Genomic DNA, 27,663 nt, shown 5'->3' on the forward strand with positions numbered 1-27,663 from the left:
CACTGTTACTCTCTCTCTCAAATAAATAAATAAAACCTTTTTAAAAATTGATACAATTGCTTTGGAAAACAGTTTGATGGTTCCTCAAATAGTAAAAAAGAATCACCTTACTATCCAGCAGTTTCGCTCCTAGGTGCATACCCAAGAGAGCTGGAAACAGGTGTTCAAATAAACTTTTATGCATGCATTCTCATAGCAGCATTATTCATAATAGCCAAAAAAGTGACAATAATCCAAATGTCAATTGGCAGATGAATGGGGAAATGAAATGTGGCCTATCTGTACAATGGCATGTTAATTCGGCATTAAAAAGGAATGAAGTCCAGATACCTGCTACAACATGGGTGAAGCTTGAAAACATTACACAAGCAAAGAAGCCAGACACAAAGGGCCACATAGTATATGCTTTCACATATATGAAATTTCCAGAATAGGTCAATTCGTGGAGAAGGAAGGAACATCAAGGGTTGTTGGGGGCTGGGCAGAGCGGAGCTGGCTAGTGACTGCTTAACGATTATGGAGTTTCATTCAGAGGGGATAAAAATGTTCTAGAATTAGATGGTGGTGTTGGTTGCAGAGCTCTGTGAATGTACTAGAAGCCACTAAATTGTGCGTTGTTAAATGGTTAAAGCAGGACATTTTAGGTTGTGTAAATTTCACCTCAACTGAAAAAAGGATGAGGAAGTCTGTTATGTACCAATGGAAATAATCCCCAAGATGCACTTTTAAGGGAAGAAAAAAAAAAAAAAAAGACAAATACACCACTGTAGAACAATGGGTATACATAGTGTCATTTGCTTTCTTTTAAATACATTAGTTGAGGAGCCTGGGTGGCTCAGTTGGCTAAGTGTCCAACTCTTGATCTCAGCTCAGGTCATGATCTCAGCGTTGTGAGTTTGAGCCCTGCACTGGGCTCTATGCTGAATGCAGAGCCAAATAAATAAATAAATAAATAAATAAATAATAAATAAATAAGTGCATTAATTGACCAGGTTATGTTTGTCTGTCTGTTTGTTTAAGTAGGCTGTAAACCCAGTGTGAGGCTTAAACTCACAACCCCTAGTTTGGGAGTCCCATACTCTACTGGCTGAGCCAGCCAAGTGCCCCCAATGAACAAGCTTTACTTTAACTGACCTTCCTGGCAGTAGCGGCAGAGAAACAGACCCACATGTGGGCCCTCTCCAGGCTTCAGAGAGAAACACACTCCCCTCCAAGGGCCATGATGCTGCAGGCATAGGCCTCGCCAAGGCTGGTCGACCTTGTTTCCCCAGGTGCATAGTCAGGCTGACGCTGGTCACCCACACTCATGCTGGGTCAAAGCAGGCAGTGCTGGCTGGGGCCCTGCCCTCTGATACTGCCCCAGAGAATCCAGCATAACCAGCTGAGCAAAGAGACCTAGCAAGCTGACCAACGTGGAGCTTTGCAGTGTACATTTTCTTCCTCCACAAGCAAAGCTGACAGCCAGATGGCCGGTCTAAGTGAGGACGGTCACATCAGCTCAGGAAAGGTATGCATACAGCTCTGTTAATAGACGGCGTGTCTGTACACGCCCCACCTCCAACTCCTATGTGGAAGCCCTTACCTACAAGGGGGCGGTTTTGGAATGTGGGGCCTTTGGGAGGTGATTGGGTTTAGATGGGGTCACAAGGATGGGTTCCCATGATGAGATTACTGGCCTTATAAAGAGAAAGGAGCTAGAGTTACTCTCTCTACCCCATGAGGACATGGCGAGAAGACGCCACAGGAAAGGGGCCCACAGTAAATACAGAACCTGCCATCACCCCATTCTTGGATGTCTAGGTTCCAGATCAGTGAGTAATAAATGTCCGTTTTTTAAGCCACACAGTCTATGGTCTATTGCCTATCAGCCTGCATGGACCAAGACAATCTCTAAAAGTGGCCCAGGTGCAAAGTTGCACCTGCCCATCACAGGTGTGGAGTCAGCATGAACTGGGAGCCCCAGCTCTACCCTCCATTCCTGCGTGTCCCTCTGCTGTGAGTGTCCTACCATGCCAAGCGTCATTTTCGTGTCAAGAGAGAAGCATCTTTCATATAGCATGGCCCAAAGTGCAAGACAACAACTTCACCTGAGGCTCAACTGCAAGATAAAAAATTCAACGAGTTCCAACACTGGGGGAAAACTGGCCGAAGGGAACTTTTTGAGAAACAGACAGCATAGTATTGTACCTTACGGCACTTTGGGGGTATTTTCAAGGATAATTTTGATGCTATGTGATCCTAGCTTCATGCAATGGTTTTCAAATCGGACCCCTGAGTTAGATGTGATTCCTCTGTCGTAAGAACAAAGTACAACCAACTTCTCTGCATATGGAAGATGAGAAATGGGGACATTTCCTTCCCAAAGTTTCCCCGAACACCTGTTACACCCCCTCCTACAAGTACATACTGATCACATTCGTATGCAGGTAACGGGTGTTCAAAACTTACGATGTTCCTGCTGATCTATAGACAAATCTCATCCAGATGACAATACCTACTGGAGGGAAGAAATAGCATCCTCATTTTATTAACGGGGAAAGAGTCTCAAAGAGGCTAAGCCATGAACTGAAAATAAATGAAGGAATCAATGATGGTCCCTGCTCGAAGAGTTCCAAAACCCTCCTTCTAGCGACTTCACCACTTGGCTTTCTTATGCTGGTCAGAGCACACTGATTATCTCACTTGCCTGCTTTTCCCCCCAGTGCTAATTTACTTCTTCAATTTATTGCAATTTAGCTCCTTCTATTCAGCAACTTCCCTGTTTCCAAAGGCTCACTAGGGAGATCTTAAGACCCCACTTACCCAGAAGCTCGTTACCACATGTACCCAAGCCAACCTGCAGAGTCTCTGAAATGATGTTACCGCGGCCTGGACCCTTTTCTCCAGAAGCTTCTAAGCCATCCCACTAACATTTCTAGTCTCTTTCTAACTCCCATGGTATTCCAAATACTGTTCACTCCCAAGACCACCTGTGGCTCTTATTATTTTCCTGTCATTGATTTCGTGCCTGAGTTTCTAACTACCCAATACAGATCCCATGCTTTCATTTCTTTCTCTGTCCTTGGAATCTGAAACATCTCCCAATTTACTACCATCTGCTACCTTAATTAATAGGCTGTTTACCTCCCCTGTAAGAACTTGTAGCGATTCTCTTGGACTCCATCCCTAACTTTGTGCGCATTGCAAGCTCTCATTAGTCTTGGTTTACAATCCAGCTTTCAATCTATTTGACAGCCCTCATCTCCAAGCCAATTTGAATTACATTTTTCTCATAAGATTTCCTAAGACACAAATATGCTTTTTCGAACCTGGAACAAATTTACATCTACTCCATTCCCTCTGTCCACTCCTTTTATAATTTGAAGAATACAAAAATAAAACAAAACCAAAAAAAATCCATCTGGTTTGTTTGATAGGATTTCGCCGGTTGTTTCTTTTCATTGAAGTCTCAGGTTTGCGTGACCGTCTCTAAGGAGTTCCCTCGGCCGCAGAGCATGGTGTGGCATCTTCCTCCAGCCCTTGTCACCCAGCACCCTCATCGGAGGATCTGAATTGCACACAACACAACTGTACCCAAATGTGTAACCAAAGAGATACATGGATCAAGGGGATAATTTTATAACCTGAGCTGCCGGCAGCACTTACAGCCGGAGGTCACGGGTGAGTTCTTTAGAAACAACTTACCATTTGAATTTTGCTGTTGTCACATGAAATGGTCACTGTTGCATAATATGCAGTCATCCTCTGTCCTTTCTTCATCGGTCCGATGTGAAGAGGTAGAAGGGAGATGAGCATTTCCTCAGCCCCTCCTCCGTATCAAGTCCTGGGAGAAGGGTTGGCTTCATACGCTTGACTTCAGGGATGTTTGAAACGTGGCTTCATCAGCATCGGCCGAAGACTTTGGTAAAGCTGCAGCCCTCCAGACCTCACTCCCAGATTTCCCAAGTCAGTGGCTCTGGGCCGAGGCTCAGAAATCTGCTTTTCAAAAGTGTTATAGGCGCTTTCTTGATTATGAAGTGAATTTGGGAAGCACCAAATTCTCAAAGCACCCCAGAAATGTCTATTTGAACCTATTCATCAGTCATTTGTGGAATGAGGAAACTAAAACCCAGAGAGTTTAAATAATTTGCTCAACGTCAGAGATGAGGAACATTAAAGCCCAACATTAAAGATGAGTCTGCACGATTCTGGAGCCCATTTTCTCTCCATGATTCCACACAGCCTCCATTTGGATGAGAAACTTAATTTTGAGTTGTAATTAGAGTTACAACAGTCTCATTTTTATGAAAGTGAATGTTTATTGAGCACTGCCCAAAGATATCTGATGTACATTAATGTTCATATCAGTGTTATTCATGACAACCAAAACCCAAAACAAACCAAGTGCCCCAAGATGAATGGAATACATATATATGTAATATATATAATGCATATGTGTATGTATATATGTAATATATAATATAATAATTATATATTGTATACATATATACCTACATAGTAAATATTATATATATTATATATAATTCCTTCATATAAAGAAATTTGTATTATCTTATACGTATATATATAGATTGTATATATACATATACATTATGCATGTTATATATACATATTGTATATATTATGCATATTATATATATGTAATTCCTCCATATATACATATTGTATATATTGTGTATATATATTATATATAATTCCTCCATACAAAGGAATGAAACTCTCAGACATGCTATAACATGGATGAAACTTGAAGACATTATGCTAAGGGAAGTAAGTCAGACACAAATGTTCAAGTATCATATGATTCCACTCCTAAGAGGTATCTAGAATGGGCAACTGCATAGACAGAGAGATAATGGTGGGGGGAGGATGGAGAGTTACTACTTATTGGGCACAAAGTTTCTGTTTAGGATCATGAGTGGTGGTGATGGTTACACAACACTGTTTGGTGCCACTGAATTTTACACTTAATAGTGGTAAATTTGATGTGATGTGTATCTTATCACAATAAAAAAGCATATAAAAGATATTCAGGAGCAATGGGAGGTGAAACCATGTATTTATGCCCCCTGGGAACTTAGACCAAAAGCAGAACTCTGAAGTAAGCCTCTAGACTGTCTTCCACTTGCCCCTAAAGTTAGAGGAAAAATATTTTTCTGGCTGATTGAGGGTTCGAGTTGGTCATGGCATCCCTGTATGTTACTCTTAGCTCATTTTGCTAAGACAGAGAATGGCAGGGAGCATTTTGGCCCTTAAGGGACACGGTGAGCCTGTTCCTGAGCCCCTGCGCTGCGCAGCCCCACGGCTCTGGGAGTTACCCCTTACTCCTTCGACAGTGTCTCCTTTTGGAGCAGGTGTATGGCACCTGCAACATAGGAATCCTGACCACCGTGGTACCCTTTTGCTCAAATGAGTGTTAAAACGACTTTTTGTAAAACAACTGTTAGCTTTATTGAGATATAATTGGCCAATGGAAATTGTATATATTTAAGATGTACAACTTGATGCTTGATAGACATATACATTGTGAAATGATCACCGCAATCAAGCTAATGAAAATATTCATCACTGCATGTAGTTATGTATGTGTGTATGTGTGTGTGTGTGTGTGTGTGTGGTGAGAATACGTTAGCACGACCCTCTCAGCAAATACAAAATATACAAAAAAAGTATTAACTATAGTCACCATGTCCTCCACTCTATCCCTGGGACTTCCTCATCTCACATAACAAAAAGTTTATACCCTTTGACCAACATCTCCCGATTTTCCCCATTACACAACCCTGGGCACCCACCTTTCTCCTCTGGGCTTCTATAAGTTTGGCTACTTTGGATTCTACATATGAGTGAAGTCATGAAACACTCATTGTTCTGTGTCTAGTTGATGTCACTTAGTGTAACATCTTCCAGTTTCATCCATGTTGTCACAAATGGCAAGATTCCCTTCTTTTATAAGGCTAAATAATATTTTACTGTGTATCACATTTTCTTCAACTTCTTGTAAACTGACATTTGGAAAATAAAAATATATATATATTTAAACCCTCTGATCCTGAGAAAAGTTGTTCCACACCAATTTAAACCAAGTGAAAAGTTTTGTTTTGTGAATGAAATGTCTCCTCTGAGATGGGGCACTGGGGTGGTTCAGTGGGTTAAAGCCTCTGCCTTCAGCTCAGGTTATGATCCCAGGGTCCTGGGATCAAGCCCCGCATCAGGCTCTCTGCTCAGCAGGGAGCCTGCTTCTCTGCCTGCCTCTCTGCCTATTGGTGATCTCTGTCAAATAAATAAATAAAATCTTAAAAAAAAAAGAAGAAAGAAGAAAGAAAGAAAGAAATGTCTCCTCTGAGATACAGAAGAGCCACAGCACAGAGGATGCTAATACCATTTACAGCTCAAGACGAGAACAGGAGATAGAGAAGGGGCAATTAGGGGGTAATTCAAAATAATTAAATGACATTTTAAATTCAGTTTGAGGAGTTATTTAAGGGCATGCTCTTCTCTTCTGTGTTTTTCTCGATGATGTCTACTTTCAGGGAAAATGTGATTGCATCCTCCAGATCAAAGCTACTAAAAAAGAATGTCTATAAAGAAGATTTTAGGCACATGACAGTTACGGTTCGCATGCTTCCACAATCCATTCTGAGAAAGCAAACAAGAATCTCCTGTGCCAACCCAGCACTTAGTTCTAGCAGAGGCAGTTGAAGGTGGAGAAGAAATGCAATGGTTATTGTTCCCCATTTAACCTAGGGCTGGGAGTCCATTGGCCATAGTGAACACTGCAGTGAAGGACAATCCATCCCGGCTGGTGGGAAGAACGAGCGGCCAATTTAACATCACACGGAAGCAAAACACCATTAATCTATGCATGGAATGAATCAACATTGGATCTCCCAAGAGCCAGGGAAAGCGGGGGGGAGGCTCAAAGCAGGACACGCTAAAGCAGCAGGTACGGTAGGCTTTAGTAAACTGCAGGTTTTGTTAGAAATACTTTTGTCCTCTTTTAATAGTTAACCTGACCCCAGCTCAGGCATCCAAGATACTGAGTCGTCTATTGTGCACCTGGACAAAACTTTCAAAACCTTAATTACTTATAATCTTGGTTTCAGCAATAACCTCAGCAATGCTGGTGTAACCTTCCTCTTTTACTGCCCCCAGATGCTCTGCACCGACATACATAGCTTATCTGCAGCAGGAGACTCTGGTTTTTATGATTTTAAAACATAGCTTGAAAATGTCTCCATCTTATCTCAGAGCAGAAGTGGTGTCACTTGCCGGCCCAAATACTCCGAGTAATTTTCCCCTCTCACTCAGCTCCCCTGGCTACTTCTTTCAGCCCAGCCAGACTCCTGCTGAGATAAAAATGCAACTCGTTTAGGTCAATGATTAAATTGAAAGTTATAATATTACTAATTAAGTTGGAGCAAAGAGAACACCAAAAAAAAAAAAAAAAACCCACAAACAAACAAGCAAATTCTTTGAGAGGGTCACCGCAATACCTGTCCTCTCAAAGAGCACCCCCCCACCCCCTCACCTCCCCCCAGGGAAAGCAGAAAATTTCCTGAAAGCCTTTGAGAAAGCCTCCCCCATGCCTTGTCACTAGGGTCTCCGCTTTCAAACTCAGAACAACCTCTTATTGTCTCCTAAGCACATTTTCCCCCCTCAGAGCCTGTGTGTTCATTGGACCGTGGAAAGAACCTTCCAGAGCCCAGCGCATTTCCTAAGACTGCCAGCCTGGAAGGAGCTGGGGAAGGAGATGGGTGCCGGGGGAAGAAACGGAGATTACACTCAGAAGGATTCAGCAACTCAGGTGTGGGGAAGTCAGGTGCGGCCTTTGGAGAAGGTAAGGCGTGGTGTGGGGGCTGGGCCGGGCCTGGGCTCCAAGACCCCTTCACTGCAGATGGCAAGCCTGCCCTCACCACACTTCCTCAAAACCCTCAAAAACTCTGGCCTCCCCTTAGTCCCTGTCTTGGATCCTCAGATGTCCAGGGACTGAGGACAGAAAGATGCTAATCTCCCGAACACGGCTTGTCTACAAGAAGACTGGGGAAGTGTGGGGGAGGGGGGAGATAGGGGGAGGGGGGAGGGGGGCAGAGCAAGCCCAGGCCTGTCTGCCTGAGTTGGTGATAAACTAGCAGTTCTCACACTTCCACCAGCCACATCCTCCAACCCATCCCGCCGTCAGCCAACACCTTCCTGCTGATTCCCGCCCCAAGTGGTCTGGAGAGAAGAGCTGGGGCCCCCGCCCAGACCCGCCTCCAGGAGGCCCCCCAGCCCCAGACACAGGGTGCCCGCTTCAGTGTGCTTCGGAGGCCCATTACGCCCCGTGATGATGAGCTGATGTTCTCAAGTAATTAAACAACGCCAGGAGTCTTTTTCACAATCCTCTAATTACCAGTCTTGCCACCAGAATTACACCCTCCAAAGCCAAGCTGATGACGCTGCCGTAGACTTGTGGGAGCTGCAGACGACGGGAGAAAGATCCCAAGAGAACAGTCTGGGGTCAGGATGCGTGAGCGGGTACGGCTTCCCAGCACGGAACCACAGTCAGGCTGGTAGCCTGGGGGCGTCTGGGGAACCCCACCCCGGCCTCCAAACCACAGAGCCTCTGGCGGCAATCCAGAGCGGCAGCGAGGTTCTGTTTTCTGTTCTGTTTTTTAAGAGAAGTTTTAACTTGACGGAAAAATGATCGCAAAGTCCAGAGCTCCACATACCCCTGACCCTCTCTCTTTACTTCCTCCTGTTGTCAATATCTTGCATTAATGTGGTTCATTTGTTATAACTGATGCACGGATATTGAAACATGATTAACTAAGTCATAGTTCATTCACTTTAGGGCTCCCTCTTGGTGTTGGAAATGGCAAATGTGTCACGACCGAGGTCCGCCATAAGAGAATCACGCGGAATACTTTTAGTGCCCTAAAAATCCCGTGTTCCACCTAGCCATCCCTCCTCCCCCGCAAGTCAACAGGGATATTTCTGGATCCCAAATGTACTAGAGAAAATGTATATCTTTTTCTTTCTTTTTTCTTGAAAATATATGTTGGTGATTCAGGTCATAGGACTGTCATAAAGCCCAGCAGGCAAATTCTTGTGATACAGGTCAAGGATGCCCAGGGCCTCCCGGATTCCCTCTACAGTGTGGAGAATGTAGGCTGCTCGCCGGCTCAGCACTGCCTCTCTCTAGGAGCTCAGGGGCAGAGCCCAGCTCAGTGACTGCCCATGCGCTACCCCTCACGTTACCCAACACCAGACAGGAACGCAAGACGTCCAGCCTGTGTTGCAGACAAGCAGTACCCAGACGAGTGAGCACGCCAGCAAGACAGAGCTTCCCAGCTGAGAGCAGTGGTTCTCAAAATACTGCCTAGGCACCCCTGGGGGTCCCAGAGACCTTTCCCGGGGTTCGTGGCTTCAACACGATTTCCCCAACAACACTCAGAGCTATTTGCCTTCTTCACTCTCATTGTCTCAGAAGTATACGATGTTTTCCAGAGGCTCTGTGAGTTGTGGTGTTGGGACAGACTGAAGGCATAAGCAGGTCCAAGAACCCAGCTGTGATAAAGTCCGTACAATGTTCACTAATGCCACTTTTCACTCTCTTTTTGTTTTGGAAAACATCGTTCAGATTCACTTTAAAAGTTACTTGTATTCTATATGACACATTCATGATTGCTCTTTTTTTTTTTAAGAATTTATTTATTTCTTTGACAGAGAGAGATCACAAGTAGGCAGAGAGGCAGGCAGAGAGAGAAGAGGAGGAAGCAGGCTCCCCGCTGAGCAGAGAGCCCAATGCGGGGCTCCATCCCAGGATCCTGGGATCATGACCTGAGCTGAAGGCAGTGGCTTAACCCACTGAGCCACCCAGGCGCCCCTCATGATTGCTCTTTTATGTGACATAAATACCCTGGTGTCTTTCTCGGCTTTAATTTCTAATGTGATAGATATTAATAGCTATAACCCACACTAACAAGACCTTTTTGGGAATCCTCAATAATTTTTAAGAGAGGATAGGAATCCCAAGTGAGGTAAGTCAGTCAGAAAAAGACAAATGCCATATGATTTCCCTCATATGTGAGACTGAAGCATGACCATGGGGAAAGGAAGGAAAAATAAAATGAGGTAAAAACTGAGAGGGAGGCAAACCATAAGAGACTTGCAATGACAGAGAACAGATGAGGGCTGCTGCAGGGGAGGGGGGTGAGGGGATGGGGGAGAAGCGTGACAGGCGTTGGGGAGAGTGACTGTTGCGATGCACACGAGGTGTTAGATGTCAGTGATGAATCCCTAAATTCTACTTCTGAACCCCCCAGTCCACTCTATGTTAACTAACTTGAATTTAAACAAAAACTTGGAAGAAAAAGAGAGAGAATATAGGAGTCCCGAGATCAGAGTTTGAGAACCACTGATTTACAGCAAAGGATTTGGAGTCAGACAGACCCAGGCTGAAAACCCAGTTCTGCCATTTGGATGAGTTATTTACCCCTCAGCCCCCCACCCCCCTCCACCCCCACCTAGAGCCTTGGCTGCTTTCTCTGTAAATGGTGATGGGAATGTTCTACTTCACAGGGAGGTTGCAAAGATGGATGACCTGACTCGCGAAGGGGCACCCTGCCTTGTCCCTGGCACGGATGCGGCTGGAGATAGGCAGTAAGAGAAGCAGAAGGAAGAAAGTTTGAAATTCAGTTCTCATTCTCAGAATGCACACGCAGTGGGGCCGATCATGTACTGCTCACACTGTGCGTCAGATGGAACCAAGGGGGGCCTCTCCCCCTCTGGGTGCTACAATCACCGGCAGGCTGAAGCTAGGGGGCCTTGAAGGACAGGGGGGCTTAAAGAGCCAAAGGGAAGGGTCTTCCTCTTCCACCCCCCACCCCAGGGGGAATAGTCTGACAAAACCTCGGAAGGAGGGGTGAATAGAGCCACTCCAGGATGCGTTGAGCGGACTAGCCAGCTGGCTCACGCACATACCCAGGCACATCCTTGCACACAGGTCCGCACTGACTGAGGTGACGGCCATGAACACAATCACATCCAAAATCAAGCTTCTCGCACAATCATAAAGTAATTAACAAGAACTGGGTGCAGCACAGCCTCCGGTGCGCACGGCTGCTGACCGCCCTCTCTACTCCTTGTCCACCCTCATCTGCTCATCTGAATGCCCGGTTCCACCCGGAGACCTGGATATGACAGGTCTGGGGCAGAATCCAGGCTTCTGTATTTTTATACATGCTCCAGGTGTGTGGCTGGAAGAGAGCCCTCCACGCATCCCAGCAGGCACCCAGCCAGGACCTGAGAGTTTCTGCTTCGGGAGCACGTTGGTAACACCCCTGGAAAGATGAGGCACTGAGAGAGGAGGCCACACCACTCCGGTATGCCTACAGACGGCTACAGCCACAGGGAGCAAGACGGGCCAGAAAAATCCTAGGACGCGAGAGAGAGAAGAGAGGGCTGTGCATTGAGGCATCATTGGGATCTCAGCAGGAATAAGATGGCACTCTTAAGAGAGGATCATTCCAGAAGGTCTGTGGGCAGCATGAGGGGAACCCCAGGGGTGGCACAGGAACATGGCAACAGCACCCCTTACCACCCCGAGTGCAGTTACCATACCTCAGGGGAGCCTCATGTGGTCAGCTGAGGCCACCTTGAGAGGAACAGGAACCTGGGGTCAAGGGGCAATTCGAGCCTGAGGTGTCCTCACAAGGAGTGAGCTAGGGATATAAGCGGAAGGACTAACGATCCCAAATTCTTTCTTCCCTTCCCCTGGTCCCAAACTCAGTGGAAACCAACGGCCTGCTTGTGTACCCATGTGTGTCAGCCTCTGAGGCAGAAACAGGCGGACAGCGTGGGGAGCAGTTCCTGGGGAGAAGTGGGAGCTGTCAGCCCCCCTCCAACGGTCAGAAGTATTCTGAGCAACTACCACACATTTGCCCGGCTCCGGAGGAGGCCGTATGCTCCTGCCCACGCTGAAAGGGCTATTAGCCAACCTGATCACAGCCCCTGAGTGCGGAACATGCAAGACCGTGCCAGCCACCTGGAGCCCCTCCCCAGCCCCAACCAAGCAGAAATCATCCTGTGCAGACACCAAGGCTCTGAGGAATTCAACGGTCTGCCTGAAAACGCTGAGCTGGACAGCCACCAGGAGGGATTCCAACCCAGGTCTACACCACCAGAGCTCAGGCTCTGTCCGTCCTGTCACCTGCCTCCCCCTGGAAGGGAAGGTGCGTGCGTGTGAATAAGGAGATTGTTCCCCGGGCACCGCAACCTAAAGCAGAAATACATTTGCTCCACGAGCGACGCAGGGATTAGGTGCAGTGACCACAGAGCAGTTAAGGATACACACAGAACCGTTGACCCCCCGAAACTTAAATGCTACAAGCTGCTGTTGACACATATTTTGTATGTTCTATGCTTAATAAACTGTACTCTTACAATAAAGTAAGCTGGAGAGAGGAAACTGTTACTAGAAAATCATAAGGAAGAACAGCACCTGGGAGGCACAGTCGGTCAAGTGTCCAAACCTTGCTTTCAGCTCAGGTTGTGATCTCAGGGTTGCAGGATTGACCTACATCCGGCTCCATTCTCGGCAGAGTCTGGTTGGGTTTCTCTCTCCTTCTGCCCCTCCCCCCAGATTAGTCTCTCTAAAATAAATAAATCTTTAAAAAAAAGAAGAAGAAGAAGGAAAAAAGAAAATCGTAAGAAAGAGAAAATACACTTAGAGTGCTTGGACTATAAAAAGTCCACACGTAAGTGGATGGAACTACATGGTTCGAACCATATCATGGAAGGATCAACTGCTGTGCAATTGTTAGTGATTATAGTCAACAGGGGTAGTTAGGATAAGATGCGGTTTAAAAAAAAAAAAAAATACAAGTGTTCTAGAGGCTTCACTCCCAAAACTTGAATTCTCCCTCCCATCCGGTGTCTAGTGCAGGGAGGCAGGGGGAGCCCAGGGCTCCATCCCAACAGGAAGCTTCCACAGCTCCTACAGAAAGGGGCAGGGGACCTCTTACCTGCGGAGTTCTGCACGTCACTTCTACACATATTTTATCAGCAGGTCACATGGCCCCACTGGGTGTCATAGGTGTCCCTCCTCCTGGCTACAGTGTCCTGATGGCCTCCATGGTCACTGTGGAGTCTTACCACATGCCGGCATTGGGTCGAGCAGGATCGGTGATACATGGCATTTGAACTCCATGACCAATGAGGTAGCGTATTTATAGCCCCACTTCACAAGGCACAGAGAGGTTGAGTAATTGGCCAAGGTCACACAGGGAGCAGGAAATCTGAATTTGAATGAATTGGAATCCAAGCAGTCTGACACACTTCACTACTGGATTCTGATGGCGCAGAGATCACCCAACTACTAAGGATTCGTGCAGGGCCTGCAGGGGAGGAACCGAGGACCCAGTGGAGGTCCAGAGAGCCAACGGCTCCACGTGAGCAGAAAGATAGTGTGGAGGATCATGGGTTCTGATGAGCTTTATCTCTTTAAGGCACTATTGGGATTTGAACCCCAAATCTCAAGGCTGAAAAAAAAGAATAACCCAAATCTAAATGCTCCCCAACTCACCTTCAATCGATTTAATGGGGGAGGGGGGCTCTCTGCAGCAGCCCCTCCTCCTCCTCCTTCCCCCGGGGCCTTGCAGTCTCTGCGGCCGGACTTTTCTCTCTGGGGACAGCTCATCGGTCCACAGCATCGAGCCTTTGGTCGCCCCGTCCTGGAGAGCGTTACCATGTTCTTTGGATAGAATCAGATCAGGGGACCATGTTTTGAAGAGCGTTACCATGTTCTTTGGATAGAATCAGATCAGGGGACCATGTTTTGAAGAGCGTTACCATGTTCTTTGGATAGAATCAGATCAGGGGACCATGTTTTGAAGGCCCCATGCTGCTCCTGGAAAGAATGAGTTTCTGTAAGGAACACAAAGTTCTGGCATTTTCCCGGCAGGGCCTCCCTGCGGTTGTCTCCACTGCCCAGATGCCTCTTGGCCTGGTCCCTGCTTCAGTCCTTTGCGACAGGCACACCCCACCTCTAGATGACATCAGTCCGGCCACCCCTCCAGGCCGGGTTTTTGGGGGGGGGGTGGGAACACTCACTTAAAAAGGTCAACACCCCTGTTGGAGCCCTGTGATAACACGTGCCTGCCCTCCTGGAAAAGGATTGCAGACCCCCCACCAACACACACACAGGGAGAATTATCTAATCAGCTCAAGTCTGCCAGATCTTTCTTCTGGGACTGTAACTTTGTCCTTAAGAGAAAATAGCCACCCACCACAGGTTACTAGATTCCTCTCGTTTCTTTCTTTCTTTCTTTCTTTCTTTCTTTCTTTCTTTCTTTCTTTCTTTCTTTCTTTCCTTCCTTCCTTTTTAATCATAAAGATTAGACCGAGGCACTGAGACTTGAATTATTGCATCTTTTTTCAAATGGACTGTGTGGCTGGGCCATGGCTCAATGCTCTGAGGTTTCCTCATGCTTTCATATTTATACTCTTTTATTTTATTCTCACATCCTCTTGGTGAGAATAGCCATCAGAATTCTATCCATTGCCCAGATCAGTAAAGTAAGGCTCAGAGATGTTCAGTAGCTGGCCCGATGTCACACAGCCTTTACACGGGAGAGTTGGGGCTTGAACCTCTAGTTCCAACCGACCGTGTTGCCACGGTCACTAGGCTTGCCAAAGTCTCCTTCAAGGAAGCCTTATTCCCACTTTCAATGATCTTGTGGCCCTAGATGGAAGCAAGGTGTTTTCTTACGAATTATACAAAGCATTTCTGGGCCAGTGCTATTTGGGGGTGAGCCTAGAAGGGTTAAAAGTTGGGTAAACATGGGGGGCTCCACTGGTTATCCTTACTGCATGCACAGTGGCCTTCCTGAAGAGCTAAGCCCCCAAGTGGGCCCTGGGCACTTCCCTCTGCACCTGCAGAGAGAGGGCTCCTGGGACAGGGACACAGGAAAGGAGCAGGTCAGGCCTTTGAGCTGGGACTTTGGAGGGGCGGGATGAAGGTTCAAACAGACATAGAGGAAGCCAACTGAGCTGCTGGGCAGACAGCCGCCAAGGCCCAGGTGGGAATGGCATTGCCAGGGAACGTTAAAATTCTTCATTCTTCAAAACTTTGGCCAAGCCAAGAACAGGAGAACACGTGACCCCAGAAAGCTCTGCGAGTATCTACCCCTCAGCCTGGAAACAGGCTCCCCGCTGATGACCCCGGCTGCCAGCAACACCTGACAAGGAGGAAGAGAAAGAACTCGGGACTTGGGCCACGCTTGCATACACGCGCTCACACACGCACGCGTGCACACTCACCCACTTCCCTCAGCCCTCTTCTGCAGTTTCCGCCTCTTTCGAATATTCTAGCTTGACTGGTTTCTTTTTTTTCAAATCGCAAGGCCTTGGGTCTACCGGAGGTCGGAGAGGCGCCCACCTCCATCACTTCACCTACAGCCTCTGTCGTGCTAGTTTGGGTCCTCGTCTCCCTCCCATCTGCTGTGAACTCCCCGGTACAGAGAGTCGCTTCGTGAGGGCTGCTGTGTCTGGCCGCCATACAGCAAGGGCTTAACAAAGGAGGCAGGGGCTGAGCGGAAGGGTGGCCGGCCAGAGCGGTGGCTGAGAGGACCCCGTGAGTCAGTTGACAGGACCGCCTCAGGCTTTGCCTTCTTCTCTCTGACCTCAATTTCCCTCTTAAAGTAAAAATGTGGCTTGGGTCACCTCTAACACCCCGATCAGCTCAGGCCCCCAAGACCCGTCAGGTGTCTTCTTCCTTCTTCATCGCAGAAATGTTTCTTGTGGGCTGGAGGAGAGGAGCTGTTCTCGGCTCCTACTCATCATCTCTTGGCCTTTTCTGCCCCAGAGCTCTGCAGTTTGGATGGTGCACTGGGGCCCTTGGAATCGGCACGAGTGACACTCCCAGAGCCCCCACGGGCTCTGCACTGAAGGGGGTGGGCCTGAGCTCTGTGAGGCTCTCATCTCTCGGCGCCGTCACCACCACTGGCCCATCTCTCTGTGCCACCTTCCAGAGTGACCGCACAGCCTCTGACAGACCCAGGTGTTCAGGTCTGCCTACTTGAAAAAAAAAATGCATGCGGACCCCCCAGAGGAAGAAGAGAAGGATTCACCCCACAGCCAAGGGATCAGAGGGCTTCGGGGCTCCCCAACACCCAAGGCTATGTGCTTTTCTGCCTTTCTGGCATCCAACCCAACACCCACTCCCGCCCCCTCTCCTCCAGCGACAGGGTCCCCCTAACTTTGGAAACTTGGAGGCAGTCTGATGAGATCTCAGTGGAGATGGCCCGCCCCGCCCGAGCCCAGCAGAGCCCACCGTCCAAGTGTTTGTTGGACTCCAAGTCACGGGCTGAGAGACACGAAGCAGGACATAGTGGTGCCCTTGGCACAGAGGCAGCACCGAGACAGATCTACCGGCTTCCAACAAGACTCTCGGGCAGCCCAGGACCTCATCCTTTGCCCTAACTCCTTAATCTTCTGTCTGGCTCTATCCCTTCATTTTCAATGTCCTCTTCTGATGCCTCCATCCAAACAGCCCTGCCTGGTTCACACTCCAGTCCCCAAGGCAAAAGGACAGGGGCCACACACCTCCCACTTATCATGGGGCAGCAGAGCAAGACCCCCACCTCTTCCAAGAACCAGACCCGCAGTGTGGCAAGACCATCGGTCAGCCCAGAGCCGCCATCCTGCGGCCACCGCTCGGCTGTGTGGCCCGGAGCTCCAGGCTGCACTGCTCGGAAGCTCGGTTTCCTCATCTCGAAGATGGGGAACTTTGCCTACCTGGAGGGACCTGGGCATGGGTTAGCAAAACGCACAGCGTGTCTAGCTTGGGACTGGAGACCAGCAGGACACTCAGGGCGGGGGGATTGTTGTCATCCCCGTCGCTCGGATGACAAAGTCTCCTTGCCGCTCTTCCCAGCCCAGGATGTAAGGACAGTCAACTTCTGTCTGATTCACGTGCACAGATGCACTGAAATCATCCCATTTTCGGACACACTGAGCCGTGGGGACACAAAGAAAAGCCTCCCCGATCCCCTTCTTCTTCTGACTCGGAACATTAAAAAAAAAAAAAAAAAAAAGAGTCATTTGCCAAACTGAAATAGCACATAAACCTTAGAACCCACAGATTTGAGTGAATTCTAATCTTGGCCCAAACTGGCAAGAGTGAGGGGGTGTGGGGGAGGGGGAGGATGAGTCAGAGATTCCGCCCTTCAGAGGGGGCAGCCTAATATGGCATTGGGGAGCCATGAGAGACGCCTTAGGTATGCCTGGACTTTCAGACCGGAGCCACGACGCTGGCCTGGGACCAGCCGCGCCCCCACCCCCACTCACCCTCACACACACATGGAGCGGAGCCTTGGGTGGCAAAGCAGCAGGGGGAGGCCAGAGCAAGCCGGAAGGAGCCAGCCAAGGATCCAGCAGCTTGACCCCAGAAATGACAGCAACCGTGCCTTTCTCCCAGCACGCCCTCGGTCTTGGGCCAAAGGTGGGCCCATCTCTTTGGGCTGGATGTGGTCCTTGCTGGCTCTAATGTCTCCTAAGTGCAGCCAACGTCGAGTCTGCGATATGGCACATAAACGTGTGAGTAAGAGGGAGGCTTCACCCCACGTAACCTCGGACTGCATGGAATTTATTCTCATCTCTGCAGAGAGGGACCGGGTAGGGGAGGACCTTCAAAAGGTGAGGAGTGCTTTCTGGTGCTCCAGTAGCTTCACAACTTAAAGAAAACACAAATGCCTCTTACATGGTGGGGGGTGGAAACCAAACCTGAATTCCTGTCCTGGGCTTATAGCCTCACCAGCGAAGAATTTGGGAAAGTCACCTCACCTCTTTGAACCTGTTTTTTGTGTGCTTCTTTTAATTTAATCATCTGTACATTGAATGGAGTAGAGAAGTGGTTCTCTAATGGGAATGTTCATCAGAATTACCTGGAAGGCTTGTTTCCCGGGCTCTGGCTCAGACACTCAGACACAGGTCAGGGGTAGGGCCTAAGAATTTGCATTTCTAGCAAGCCCCTGGGGTTACAGGATTCCTCAAGTATATTCGGAGGAGAAAGGGAGTCCCACTGTCCTGCGTTCCAGCAAAGGCGCGCCAGTCGGACTTACTAAAGTCTCACGTCCAATGAGTTGACCAGACACTGCCCCTGGGAGAACCAGAATGCACCGATTGGCCTGCCTAGACCTTGGGTTCAGTCTCTGGGGCCAAGAGGTGAATCCATTTCCCTGGAATCACACAGATCGTCAGGACAGAAGGTAGGGCTCTTTGAGAGGGATGAGAAGTGGGAATTAGACCAGAGAGACACCTACCTTGGTCCTGGAGCCAGCCCTGGAGCCCAAGTGAGACCTGCTCCCAAGTCTGTTCCAGCACACCGGGCTCTTTACCACAAGGCCCTCTATTTAAGAGGCTAGCATTTGGCATTGATGCTGGATCCAGGCTTCTCTGTCCGGGTGAGATGGATCTGGGAAGAGTCCAAGTTCAGGTCTCCACCTCCAGGGAAAACTGTACCTAAGCATTCCAGGCTGATGAATCCCATCCAAACCCTTCTGGGAAAGAGGCAATTACCTTGGTCCTCCAGACCGGTGTTCCTGGGGAAACTTCGACCACACCGTACCGTCACGCTGGGTCATTCATGTATGAACCTGTGTCCCGGAGAAACATACAGAAAGCTGTCATTCACACTTGGGCAGGCAGACTGGCACCGAGTTTATTTTCTGACCTCAGAAAGACTCCCCAACAATGACGACCGTGACGAAGGCGATGACAAACGGGTCAGTGTGTCTCTGCCTTCGTCCTTGAAGTTCTGACACTCCCAAGGAGATATTTGTTCAGATCAGGATTTCAGGCGGGCCAGAGATTTTTCAGCTTTCCTACCCAACCTCCTGAGGCCCTCGGGCTCACCCTAGTCTGGAGACTGACGAGATGAAGAGCGTAGAGATGACGCCTTCCAGCCACAGTCCGAGATGCGAATCTCAGAACCAGAAACGGATCTTGGGTATGAGCGCACCCTGTGGCCTTCTCCTCGAATCTGTCCAGTGGTTGGTCAGGTCCTTTGACTTGGCGCTCATTTACCAGAAAACAGAATAATGCCAGGACTCGGCCACGCGCAGGTTGGCCTGAATTCAATCCAGGCTGTGTGACTTGGTTAACTCACATAACCTCTCTGTGCCCCAGGCTTCTCGTCAGCAAACAGAATTGCAGAAGTGCCTATACCTCAAAAGTGGCTGTGAAAATTAAAACATGTGAAGCACTTGAAATGGGACCCGGTGCACGCCAAGCTCTCCGTCAATATTAGCTCCAATCATTCAATTCACAAGACACCGAAGGAGCACCTCCTCTAGGCCAGACACTATTAAGTGGCAGAAATACAGAGATCAGTAAAGATCCGGAACATTATCTTCCAAGTGCTCACAGACTAGGAGAAGATAAGACCCAAAGAAAGTTAAACCACAGCACATTATGACAAATGCTGTTACTGATCCTTGAATAAAATACTAACTCCACCTGGAAGAAGCCAGAGAGATTTCCAAGGGATGTGACATTTGACCCCGGCCTTGAATGAACCTGCCGAAGGAAAGGCATCTGGGAGATGCCGTGCTAGATACAGAGAACAGGGTGCTGGTTCTAGCAAAGGGCCTGGTTGTCCACGGAATGATGGGCTCACAGTGCTAGGAACATAAGGTTCCTAAGAAAGGAGCCCGGAAAGTCGGTTAGTACATCATGCTGCCGCTTGGACTTTATCCTGAGACAGCAGGAGTCAACATAACTTTTTAAACAAGAGAATGGAATGGGATGAGATGTGTCTTTTTTAGGACTAAAGCTGGTCGCAGGGTGGAGGTTGGTCTGGCTGGCCAGAGACTGGTACGGTCAGGCTCTCGGGAGGCAGAGCCCAGGCAGGAAATGGTGAGGACAGGAATAAGGGGGTGCTGTGGAAGTGGGAAGGAGGGAGACAAACGTGGGGTATTTTTATGGGGACAAGAGCTGGGAAGTGGTGGCTAACTGGGTGTTGGGAGGTGGAGGTGGGAGAAATCAAGGCAGCATCTTGTCTCTAGCTTGGGAGATTGGCTAGATGTTCTGGACCAAGGCAAGGAACCGAGAAGAGGAACAGCCTTGAGTAGATGAGTGCAAATGGGGCAAACGGATACATCTGGGGTGAGTTACCTACGGAGGCCTCCTCTCCATGCTTAAAACATCAAGGAATCCTTAAAAAAAGAAAACAACCCAGTGGTACAGAGTGAGTTGCAAAACTCGCCTGAGAACAGTCGTATGGAGTCTGGAGCCCCATTGCCCAATAATGAAAACAATCAAGAGGACCCTAACATTCTGTCAGAGGCCGGGCAGGCATCAAAACGAGAGCAACAAGCAAAGCCCTGCTGGGAAGGCAGCACTCCTCTCGATTCGTAATTGAATCATGTCCTGTACTTCTGCCGGTTAACGTAAATTAGCACACTTAGGAGACATCCACCCTCAGACTGCCAGGGCCTCGCGGCCGTGCGCACCCCAACTGGGAAGGGGAGACAAAGTCCCCTTTCATGTTACCCTCCTCCACTAGAAAAGAGAGAGAGAGAGAGAAAATACCGACTCTAACCATGGAAATAAATATAGGACAGGATGGCTTGAAACTTAAAGGTTGGAAAAATGTCATACAGCAAAATCCAAACCGAGCCGCAAACCACACATATTTGTACCAAGAGTGAACGCTCTTTTGAAAGTGTCCTTGAAATAAAGACTCCCAGGTTTGCCCAAAACACATCTTTATGGCTGGGTTTTAAAACGCAGGAAAGTGTTCCTAATGGAAACGCTGACCAGCCTGTCCACACTCGGCCACCCCAGCAAGACCTCTGTTCCTGAAGAAAATAAGACTTTCCTATACAACTAGGACAACTGGAAAAGGAGAGCAAGAATCTCTTCTGGAAAGTTTGCCATTTGCAGATGGACATTGGAAAAATAACTCCATTGTGGAACGGGACGTCTCAGTGCCTTCGCGTCTACCTGCAGCCAGGTTAGCCGGTCGAGAGAACAGAGGCAGAAAAACCGGATCCACCTGTTATCCAGACATGATGTCTGACGAGCGGGGAGAATTAATGATGTCAGATCAGCAACTTCTGTCCAGATGACAGGGCCTCGGGTCCCCACTGAGTCCCGGCAGGGGCAGCGGGTAGCAAGGCTGGCCAGACCAAGGGACACAGGCAGAGCCGACGGGCCTGGTCTGAAGGGAGTGAGAGCAAATCCGCTCCAGTGCCTGCGGCCACACAATGCCGATGTCGCCAGTACCTGACCTTCCAAGAGAAGCTTGAGGTATGCACATTTGTGTGAAATCTTCTGAACTGTAAATGGAGAAACAATTCCAGAAAGTTTTCAACACAGCATAGGCCTCCCACTGTGCACAACCCCCCCACCCCCGATGCCGTTGGAGCCCCGTGTTCTGCTATGCCTGATCACTCTCAAGGCAGAATTTCAACATCAAGAGAAGGAAAGAGACGAGAGGACACATGTGTTACTCACTATCCTGATGCCCGAAGTCAGGAAACTCGGGTCTCTGTCTTAGGTCATTGATCAGCTCCGCTGTGTGTCATGGGGCCAGCTGCCTGCCTTCTCTGGGCCTTGACGCCCCCTTCTCCGAAGTGAGGGGGGCAGACAACATGCACTCCCAGGGCTCACCCTGCTACATCCTAGCACTTTGAGCCCTCGGCTGACAGAAACCATTCCACGAATAAGAGGTATTTTTCTGGAATGCAGAGTCAACCTTGAGCTGACAGTGAATTCAGGTAGATGGGGCCCTCCGCCTGACCCTCAGGTTTCCGGTGGTTTCTTGAGCGAAAGGAAAAAGCCGACCTGCCGAAGTCACACTGAGGTGTCAGGGGCCCGGTGACCTGTTTTCCCACCCCACGGAGACCACAGGGGCTTCTACAGGCATCGAGGCCCTCTGCTCTGTTGCCACTCCTCCTCCTGACAGTAAATCCTGGTCCAGTTCTTGGTCTACATTTTAAAGATGAGGAGAGGGAGGTTCAGAGGTATTAAGCAACTTCCCCAAGGTCACCCAGCCAGGAGGAGGTCAGGCTCAACTGAGACTGGTCTCTGTAAGGAGAAGCCACCCTTTTCTAGGCACTAGGAACCCAAACAGTTCAGGAGGGCATGAGCATCGGTGTTAAAAACCAGGCCATCATCACTGCCCGTGCCTTCTACATGCATCCCGGCGCAGGAGGACAGCGCAGCGCCATTGTCCCAATCCTGGACCACATTCTACAACGTCGAAGGACTTCCTTCAGCCAAGTAGCCCGTCTCCTGCGTAACTCCGCTTAAATACAAGTTAGACTCAATACCTGGAAGGAAAGTGAGTTTTCCTCCTTTCTCTTTGATGGCATTTTCTTTCAGAAGCCCGGATGTGGGAGAAGGCAGAATACGGTCTGTGGCAGGGCCCCCCCTCGTCCCTGCGGCGCCCTGGGATCACAGAAGGCAGAGCAAGCCTACCTGTGTCCCCAGGGGAAACGGAAGTCCCCCGGGTTGAGACAAGCGGCTTCTTCTCCAGAACCACATGCCTCGAGCAACCGGAAGGAGCCGGAGGGGCCGCCGGAGCCACGTCTGCCACAGAGAGCCACAGCCCACGGCGGGATCTGGCGCAGGCATCTCTTCTGTGGCCCCAATCTGGGGGTTCCTTATTGATTTACACTCCCGTACTGTGTTTTGTCCCTTTCCAGGGCATTCCCAAAGCTACCTGACCACTGTTGTGCCAGGGAGGCGGGGCCCAGGCTTAGAACACTGTCTTGATGCGGGAGAGGACAACCTGACATTCAAAGGGACCGAGTCACTTGCCCGGGGCCATCTGGCTAGACAGCTGCGCTGGCTTTGAAGTTTAGCTTCCGATCTCCACTGGGCAGGCTGCCTAGCCACACTGGGACCTCTTCTCACCACCCCCCTGAAGGCCAGGGGGTCTCCCTGTGCTCTGGACAGCGAGGGTGTCCTGGCTTTGAGCAGCCCTGGCCAGTCGGTGGCCACAGCACCAGCTTGGAAAGACAACGCTGGCGTGGTCTGAGGAGAAATCCAGCCCTTGTCTCTCTGCTGGACAATGTTTGGGGGCTGGACGTGAGGCCAGGAAGACAAGGCAGGGGCAGACAAGCGCTGCTATGGGCTGGACCGGGTCCCTCCCTGACTCGTGTGTTGATGCCTTGGTCCCTCACGTGACTGTGCGTGGAAATGGGACCTTTAGGGAAAAAATTACAGGTAAATGAAGTCATAAGGGTAAGGACCTCTTCCTATAGGACTGGTGGGCTCAAATGAAGGGAAGGAGGAAAGAAAGTGTGCTTCCTCCCTCTCTGTCTCTCCCTCCTTCTGTCTCCTTCTTCCCAGTCTCCCCCAGTCCCTCCCGCTCTCCCCTTGCCTCTCCCCAGCTCTCTTCCCCTCTCCCTCCGCCCTCTCTCCCCAGCTCCCTCCTGCCCTCCCTCTCCCCACACTCTGCACCGGCACTGAGGGAAGGTCATAGAAGATCGTAGTGAGAAGGCCCCATCAACAAGCCAGCAAGGGAGCTCTCACCAGAAACCAAATCAGCCGAAGCCCTGATTTTGGAGTTCCAGCCCCCAGAACTACGGGAGGTTCCTGTTGTTGAAGCCGCGCAGCTTGTGGTGTTTTGTTGCAGGCGCTGGAGCTAAGACAGGCACCAACTCAGGAGAAAAAACAACTCACTATGGCTGGTCACCACTCAGGATGCATGATGTTGGCCTCAACCCTCAGCTTTCGTGCCTCACCCCTTCCCCCCACCAATCTCTCCCACCGGCAGGGAACCCCAGGGGATCCTGCTCCCATCCCCCACGGAGACCTGGGCTGAGTCAGCTCAGGTGACCACTTTCCCTTAAAAACTGACCTTCCCACGGGCAGATATGCTCACTGTTTCCCTCCTGTGAGTATGTGCGGAGGACGTCCTATGGCTGTTGCCCTCTGGAGAACAACCCTCCAGTGTTCCTCTGACCTGAGGTCACTTTCCTCAGTGGGTTCTAACCTTTGAGAAAGTCAGGTGTGGGTCACCCCCTCACACAACTCTCACCCATTAGGGAGGGACTGACTGTGGGGCAGTTACCAGAGATGCAGGTATGAAGCAGACTTCCAGATCTAGAATCCAGCCAGCTGGGTGCGGATCCCAGCTCCCCCTGTGGCAACTGTGTGATTGTGGACGTGTTGAGTGACCCCGTGCATCTGCCTCAGAGGAATGTCGCGAAAGCAAAGCGTGAGAAGATGCTTTGGAGACGTGTCTCCCCGCCCCCATCCCACAGCTGAGTTCCCTTCTCATCAGGGCCAGGGAGGGAATGGGTCTTAGAGCTCTCATCTACCCAGTAACTGGCACACCAGAAAGCTCTTCAATAAAATGGAAGCTCCCAGCAAATTATTTCATGGGTTTCAGCCTTGTTCTCTGCCAACTGGATGTAGCATTATTTGAGAGGACTGGTGAATCTCAAATACCCCACGCCCCACTAAGTTAACAGGTTGAGTCATGCCCCCCGCAGAAATAAGTCCATGTCCTAACCCCTGAAACCCGTGAATGTGAATTTGAGGGGAAACGGGGCCTTTGCAGATATCATTCAACTAAGGGTCTCAAGACGAGATCCTCTTAAATCAACTGGTGGTCCCTACATCTGATGACGAGAGTCCTTATCAGAGACATGCAGAGGAGGAGCGCCACCGTGGAGGAGAGGAAAGGCCACGTGAAGACAGAGGGAGACATATGCCACCAGCCAAGGAATTCCTGGAGGTACCAGATGCTAGAAGAAGCAAAGATAGATTCTTGCCTTGCTGAGAACTTGATGTGGGACTCTGGTCTCCAGAATGGCAGCGGAACATACTTCTGGTGCTTTAAGCCCCCAGGCTTGTGGCAATTTCTTTCAGCAGCCACAGGAAAATAGAACTCCGAAGAGGACTGTGTCAACAACGCCTGATAACTAACACACCCTCCAATCCCTAGGGCAGGACTGGGCCCACAGTACACAACTGGAGACTGGCTGGTTCCATTGCGAATGGAAGAATGAGCCTAGACATCGTCCAAATTCGCGAATTGTAAAGACAAAGTGACTTCCCACACTGGCTTACAGAGCCATTTCTGAAGGTACTGTCCCACTTTCTCCTTACCTAATGCCAACTCTACCCAAAGGGCTTTTCCTCCCCCAGAAGCAGGGTGTGACTACACACTTCCAGAATGCACCGCGACCCTCGGCTCTGTCAAAACACCTACCTCACGGAAACTAAGTTAAACACTTCTGATAGACCTTTGGCTCTAAAGACAGACAGTGCTCTGTGTTCATCTCGAGAGCTAGATCCAGCAGCCACAGACCCAGGCAGCAAGACATGACTTCTTAAGGGAGGGGGAAAATACTCCATGTTCCTTCCTCCCTGTGAGGGTGGGGGAGGGGGAGGCAGGGTGGTCAGGAGAGGTTAGAAAGGGGGAGGGGGGTCCCGTGGACTCCTGGGAGAAGGGCTTGGGAAGGAAACTGCTCGAGCTAATCGAATTCTTGGTGGTGGTGGGCCAGGGTGGGCTGGCTTGGTAGTTTGGGACACTCCCCACCAACCTCCAACCCCTCAAATGCAGCAAAAATACCCAAACCACTGGATTTGCATAAAAGCAAGGTACTTGCTCTGCACAAGCAGCTGCAAGTCCCCAAGCTCCCTTCCATGCCAACCCCAGACCCTCAACTCATCCGATGACAAGAAATTCTGGAACCACCCAAGCCAGCCAGCTTCTGTCAGGCATAGTCTCTTGTAGGTGAGGGGCTGATCTGAACTCTTCTTCAAAGATGCTCTTGAGTCGTGTTGGCAATCTTAAATAACCAGGGGCAACTCTGAAGGTTGCTGTTGTTCTGCAAATTGTAAAAGCCAAGTCGACCAGGGTGCCTGTGCACACACACGCCACCACACGTCCCCGCCTGGCCGCTGCCCGGGGGTACCTTCTCCGCTTCTCCTCCGTTCTACAGGTGCCGTGTAAATCAGGCCAGGCCAACAATGTGTACCTTTCAAGGAGCACCACTTACACCGTTGCCTTCTCCCTCACGCTTGTCCGGGTGTTGGGAAAGGGTCTAGGCTTTCACTCTGGGGATCTGCCAGAGGCTCGGCTTGTTCAAAGCAGCTCTGCACACCCACGCTTCCTTTCCCCCGATCTTCCCTCTCCTGCACTTGACTAAACTCACCTGCTATCCAGTCAGAAAAATAACGGCTTAGTGTTTGATTTGCTTTAACCCTCATCCCGAAGACAAGGGAAAAGCTGAAACCAGATCCACGGATTTTTATTCCAAATCTCCATTACCTACACGCACGGGTCGCGTATGTCGACTTTTCCCCTATCTGCTTACGCGAGGGAGCTGCGTGCTGCTGCCGTACGGGGCGAGCGGCCCCGTCAGGTCAAGCCTGGCTTTCGGAAATGTTTTGAGCTCCAGTTCTTGGGAAGCAAATAGAGGTCGTACTTGGTGGTGAGGACAGGTGAACTAAAGCAGCCCCAATACCATCTGTCCAGCGATGGCCTTTGTGTTCAGAGTTTGGACAAGGATGTGTGCCTCCCATCTCGTCCATGAAAATCCTACTGCACACAAGAACACCAGAGTGATGGAAAATAAAACCCGGCCAAAGAGATTAGGGGCCAACCTGACCCCTGAACTCAGTGTTCCCAGCCCTGCCGAGGAAGAGAGTGTGATGGTACAGACGTGCCCCTTCCCTGGAAGAGAGCAGGTTTACTTCCTGCCAAATGAGCATCGTTCGAACCCGAACATCCACCTCTCACCTTCCCTGCTTCTGGAAGGGCCACACTATTATTTATTTAGCCTTGGGTTCGCGGATCTCTGTGGCAACCTTGTTTGGAAGAGCCCCGGGCACGTTGCTACACAGCGCTCCGAGCGAGAGACGGCGCCAGGAAGGCTCGTTCAGACACATCACGTCGGCCACTAACCGTCTCCAAAGGAACTTAAAACACCCTGCCGGGCCCAAGGGTGTTGCTCACGACTTTCATCCACACTCGCAGGCCTCTCTTCCAGGTGGACCCCTTCTCTAACGCATCACCCGTCGTCAGGACCTCTTTATCTGCTGGTGTCCTTGCCCACAAGCCACCTGCATGAAGCCTGGGCTCCAACTGTTGTGTCTAAACCAGGGCTCAGCAAACTTTTTCGTAGAGGGCAACAGAGAGCAAATGTGTTCAGTCCGCTGGGCCATGCAGCTTCTGCGACTCTTCCGTCACGGTAACAGGGCTAAAGCGCAGAGCGCAACGCGTCAGTGAACGTGCGCGGCTGTTTGCCCATAAAACTTTCTGTATGGATGCTGAAATTGAAGTTTTATGCCATTTTCATACATCACAAGATACATGTTTTTTTATTTTCTTTCAACCACTTAAAAACGTTTGGCGAAGCATCTGACTCTTGGTTTTGGCTCAGGTCCTGATCTCAGGGGTTGTGAGATGGAGCCCCACATGGGGCTCCCTGCTCAGTGGGGAGTCGGCTTGAGATTCTCTCTCCCCCTCTCTCTCTACCCCCCCAGCTCCTGCCCTCCGTCTAAAATAAATAAATCTTTAATAAATAAATAATGTAAAACCCTTCCTTCCAGCTCACAAGCAGTACAAAAGCAGGTGGTTGGCCAGATCAGGTCTGTGGGCCACCGTTTGTCTAATCTGATCTCCTCAAGAGCGGGAAGCTCTCTCATCGACCA

General features: G+C 49.7%; 1 long non-coding RNA gene across 3 annotated transcripts; it reads left to right on the forward strand.

Annotated features, from left to right (window-relative positions):
- The first annotated feature begins 7,503 nt into the window (after positions 1-7,503).
- On the forward strand, positions 7,504-13,365 carry LOC309859938. Of its 3 annotated transcripts, none has more exons than XR_014309048.1 (3): positions 7,593-7,840; positions 8,408-8,632; positions 8,834-9,579. It is a non-coding gene; the product is annotated as an uncharacterized lncRNA (long non-coding RNA). The 3 variants fall into 3 exon arrangements; XR_014309049.1 differs by lacking the exon at positions 8,834-9,579 and adding an exon at positions 10,564-13,365 and having other exon boundaries at positions 7,595-7,840; XR_014309047.1 differs by lacking the exon at positions 8,834-9,579 and having other exon boundaries at positions 7,504-7,840; positions 8,408-8,783.
- Positions 13,366-27,663: the final 14,298 nt, after the last annotated feature.

Source organism: Mustela nivalis, assembly GCF_964662115.1.
Source record: "Mustela nivalis genome assembly, chromosome: 2".
NCBI classification, from domain to species: Eukaryota; Metazoa; Chordata; class Mammalia; order Carnivora; family Mustelidae; genus Mustela; species Mustela nivalis.